A 5,474-nucleotide genomic window follows, 5' to 3' on the forward strand; every position below is an offset into this window, starting at 1 on the left:
TAGCATACAGAGTATTTTCACTGCCCTAAAAACAGGGACATTTCTATATTCCCAAAACATAGAACATAACTCCTTTCATACAGTATCTAATACTCAGTAAGTTCTAAAAAAAAATGTCTCACACAATTTAGTGGAAGAGAAATGACACTTGGAGTGAGACATCTGTGTGAGAATTGTTAGCTCACACATTCCAGACAGTCAGGCTGGTGTTTCATAAATTTCAGTATCACGAACATCAGTATGGCCAGTTCTGGAACTTAAGTGGATTTTCACAGGGGTGCTCAATGTTTCTAAACAAAGTTTCAGAGAGGCCCTCTGTTCGTCAATCTTTCTGTCCTCTCTCTCTTTTGATCTCCTTGCTGCCCGTTGAAAAGAAAAGATGGGCATTTTAAAAATATGACGAATCATAAATATAATAAAATGGTTACTGTGGTTTTCAACTGCAATGGCTGAAATCCTCACTGTGGCTTTCAGAGCCCTCTGACTCAGTGCCATCATCTTGCTGCCCACTATTCTGCCCAGTGCTTCTCCTTCTGCATGCTCTGGCCAAGGCTGACACTACTCTCTCTCATGTATACGCTCAGGCCATCTATTCTCTGAATTTTCCATATCTCATGGTGGCTAAATGACCTTCCATTTCTATCTGTATAGAGGTATGCCGTTCAAATGCCATCATCTCAGCAAAGCCTTCCAATCAAATCACTTTCTTGTTAATGGCCTTCCAATTAAAATGTGTGTGTGTGTGTGTGTGTGTGTGTGTGTGTTTACTGCATCATGAGATACCCAATTATAACCTCTCTTTTTTGCTTTAATATATTTTGTTATTTGATTTTACAATATCTCATAAGGCAAGTTCACATTGTCCTATTTTGTGCATTTCAGGCTAAGCCAGCAGGCAGAATTTAGCAGAGTGTAGTCAGAGAGGAATCAGCCCAGAACTCAGACCTTCATGCTCCATGGCAATCTCTCTAACACTCAGTCCCATACTGTCATGCAAAGCATCACACTCAATGTAAAGCCAAGAAACCATAAACAGGTAAACAAAACCACTGCCATCTTCAGTACATGTTCTGACTATCCAATGGATGCACACTTCAGGATGGGTCAAAGAAATCAATATTTTATATGTATATTTGAAAAATAATAGTGAGGAGAAGGGAATAGAGAGGGTAGAAGGTTAGAAGATGATGGCAGGAATCAGAGTCAAAGGGGAAAAAATATGATTGTGGGGAAAAGCTAGAGAAGGAAGAAGAATCATGGGCTGAGACAGGGAAAACCCCACAGTGCAAGGTGAGCAAAGAACCATGTGAGGAAGAAAGAGAAATTTGCCCTAAGATTTCACTGGATGGTTTTGCTTCTCTCTCCTCCACTCCTCATACTATCCTTTACTCCAACCCCAGAAAGAAAATGTGATTTTTTTTGGCTATAAGCAGAGATGACGGTGGATCTTGGACAAGCAACATTAATATCATTAATATTAGGCTAACTGGTATCATATTATACAATCATAGTATCATCAGTATCGATGTTAACTGGTCATATATTATCAGTATGCATCCCTATTCTTTTCCTGACCCTAAGCTTTGCAAATAAGAAATCTGTAGCTATAGGATACTATACCTCCACCCCCGTCAATGTACCCCCTGATTCAATGAGAAGGAGGCCTGAGACAGTGCTATATCAAGCAGACGCCAGTGAAAGCTGGGGAACCCTAACACATCAGAATCTTCTCATAACTGTGCGAAAGTATTCCTGGAACATTAGGTTTTACAGGAGACAGAATTGGATGATGGCAACTGCCCAAAAATCTAGTCCTGAATGGGAGGCAAGAAAAAGGAAACAGTTCGGTTGGACTTAAAGACTTACCTTTTTCTTATAAAAAAGGAGAGGATATTCACTAGAGAACTCACAGTTTTCACTTTGTTAATTCTGACTTACTTTGAAGATGAATCACATGCAATCTGATTGCAAAATATAAACTATACTTCAAATACACCCATTTAGCTTTCTGTTGCAGGATCTATGGGGAGGGGATATACTCCATGGATAGACAACCCCTCCTAGAAAGCCTGAATTAGATTCTTCAAAAGGGTATGGAAAACCCCAGCAGAAAGTTTCTTACTTCTAATCTCAGAACTTTCTAGAATAAAAAAGGAAATACCCCTACTATATTGTGATAGAAACATCTCTACAACCAGCTCGGTTACCTCAAAACATTCCCTGGCAGCACACATGAAAGAAACATTTCTTTTTCCTCCATCAGATATTTATAGGGATGGCATATAACTTCACAGGTGCCCAGCCTCAGGAGGCAGGAGGACGCGACCCTTCCCATACAAGCCTGAACAATTTGCTCAGTGAGCTAATTAGCGCAGTTAACCCAGGATCACAGCAGATCATGGGCCAATTAATCCCATACAAGGCGGTGAACAGGCAGATTCTCTCTTCCTCCCCTCCTACTCCATCCTAAGGGACACCTCCCACGTCACTTACCAAGTGCTCCACCATGCACCCTGCTCTAAGGAGCAGCATGCTTTCAAAGGCACACCGAGGCATAGACCACTAAGAGTGACCAAAGGCTCTGTCCTTTTAGTCAAATCCTTCCTAACAGCAGACAAAGCTCTGAGCCCAGGCAAGGTTCAAGTAGATGTGTTCGAATATAATTGAATTCTAGCTCCATTATTTGTTTCTGTGACTTTAGGAAGTTTCTTCTCCTAGTTTCCTCTTCTACAAAATGTTATTGTTAGATGTAATAATTACTATATACCCTAATGATACTGATAAAGTATATTCCACATACAATTTTAACACAGTCACATGACGTAAATTTATAGCTTCAGTAGGCTGGAATTAAAAAAAACAAACAAACTATTGGATAGGTGTTCGATACATGAGGCTCTATCAAGCAAAGGAAGCCCTGTTTTCAAAGTTTTAAAAACAGAAATTTAACATACAGAACGGAAACAGTCTAGAGAACATACTCTGTGCAACAAATTGTGATGCTTTTGTTTCCTCCTCATCTTAAAAGAATCTGTTTTGTAGATCCAGAGTGTTTTTCATGATCTTCCTTAGATTGAGTTTTGATTTGGAAAATGACCCTGAAACCTAAACATGACAGAAGGTCTCCAAATAATGAACTCTACAGTTTCAAATAAATCTGGGGAATTTTGCTTTGCATCATGCTGTCTGTTTTATCCTCCTCAGGATGTTCTTCTTCCTTCTTGAATGGTGATATTCTTAGACAATTCTGTTTCAATGTAGTATAAGTTTACAATCTAACTGCCAGGTACATCTTACTGGAACCTCCAACATTCACTCAGTTCAGTTTTTCCTGGAATGTGACTACATCACTCCTAATTTTAAGTTGAATTCACCTGATGTTTTATATTCACCCCGAACAAATTAAAATCAACAAGAATAATGAACTCTAAAGCTGAGTTTCATCAGATCAAATGACTAGAGAAGAGATATGTGAGAATAGACCCTAATGAATTCAAGCCTCTATGCTTCTGATAGGTCCTTTCTTTATTCCTGTTTTTCTGTGGGGCAAATAGCAATTGTTGGGAGAATATCCATCCATGTACAATTATAGGAAAGGTGTCTGGAATATCAACAGTCATAAAACCATGTTTATAGATATGAATCAGTGTGTGTGTGAGAGAGACATAGGGACAGGGATGGGGACAGAGATAGAGATAGAGACAGAGAGAGAAGGGCTATGTGTTCATTATGTAACTAATTATATGGCCCAACTTTAAGTCTTGGGTTTCTCTGCTTGAGGTTTCCACAGTCTTACAGAAAACAATCCTGATAGAAATTACCTGATAGATATGTACTTGATCGAAATTTATCTGCCACAATTTCAATCCATGTCCTATTCACAGATAAAGAAGTTATCCAAATGCCAAAGTGGATTCATGGAGCGAATGAACAATGTGACAGAATTCATCCTGCTTGGCCTGACACAGAACCCAGATGTGCAGAAAGTCTTGTTTGTTGTGTTTACAGTCATCTACTTTCTCACTGTGGCAGGCAACCTACTCATTGTAGTGACAATCGCCAACAGCCGAGCCCTGGGCTCCCCCATGTATTTTTTTGTTTCTTTCTTGTCCTTCATAGATGGCTGCTGCTCTTCCACCATAGCCCCCAAAATGATATTTGACTTACTCACTAAAAAGAAAACTATCTCCTTCAGTGGCTGCATGATTCAGCTCTTTGCCGAACATTTCTTTGGGGGAGTCGAGATCATCCTGCTCACGGTGATGGCCTATGACCGCTACGTGGCCATCTGCAAGCCCCTGCACTACATGGTCACAATGAACAGGCGTGTATGTGGCCTCCTGGTGGCCATGGCCTGGGCTGGGGGATTTCTTCATGCTCTGATTCAAATTCTTTTCATAGTCTGGTTGCCCTTCTGTGGCCCAAATGTCACTGATCATTTCATCTGTGACCTTTTCCCTCTGCTAAAACTCTCCTGCTCTGACACTCACATCTTTGGATTTTTGGTTGCCGACAACAGTGGACTGATGTGTATGCTCATTTTTTCTATTCTTATCACCTCCTATGTCCTCATCCTTTGCTCCCTAAGAACTCACAACACTGAGGGACAGAGGAAGGCTCTCTCCACCTGTGCGTCCCATGTTACTGTAGTTCTTCATTCCCTGTATATTTGTGTACCTTCAGCCCATGATCACCTTCCCCACTGATAAAGCAGTGGCTGGACTTTATACTATGGTAACAGCCATGTTAAAACCTTAATTCTATACTCTCAGTAACTCAGAGGTGTAATATGCCATGTGGAACTTCTGGAGCCAAAGAGTAATCCTGGGTAACAATGCATGTGAATAGAGAAGATAAAAACAAAATCTATATATATTTAAAGAACAAGTGTGACTGATAGAAAGGATAATGGTCTTCAAGTCAAAATATGTGAGTTTAAGAACATTTTGCTCCTCTTACCTTCTAGAATCTTTCTTTAATGGTTTCTCTTTCATAAAATATCAATATTTGATTAAATGATAACTAAAGTTTCTTCCAATTAGAAACTTCTTTGTGTTTACAAATTATTGATCAAAGACACCTAGGTAATTTAACCATTGTCACACCAATAAATAAATAAATAAATAATGAACGAATAAATAAAAAAATGGGCATTGATAATCAACATGGAAATGGCACAATGTACGGAAAATCTCTGAATGTGTGTGTTCAGTAAAATAATTCTCTGTGAACCTTCAAGTATAGGTTATATATATAAAACCAAGGGGCAAAGTAATTAAAATGTATAGTTTTAATCCCAACAACTGTAGTCAAAGTAGATTTATTATTGTAAGAGATAAAGATCAACCAAAAATGAATGGGTTTTAAGGAATGAGACAGGCATTAAGGCAGGATTCATTCCAAAATTAATGCTTCTGTGTTACACAGTGCCAGAGGCACCATTCACATTGTAATAAGGGCTCTTCCCAGAATAA

The 5,474-nt window shown here is 39.2% G+C and overlaps 1 pseudogene; it reads left to right on the forward strand.

Moving 5' to 3' along the window:
• Positions 1-3,917: 3,917 nt before the first annotated feature.
• On the forward strand, positions 3,918-4,788 carry LOC117030734 (olfactory receptor 4C5-like; annotated as a pseudogene).
• Positions 4,789-5,474: the final 686 nt, after the last annotated feature.

This window comes from Rhinolophus ferrumequinum, chromosome 11 (genome assembly GCF_004115265.2).
Source record: "Rhinolophus ferrumequinum isolate MPI-CBG mRhiFer1 chromosome 11, mRhiFer1_v1.p, whole genome shotgun sequence".
Lineage (NCBI taxonomy): Eukaryota > Metazoa > Chordata > Mammalia > Chiroptera > Rhinolophidae > Rhinolophus > Rhinolophus ferrumequinum.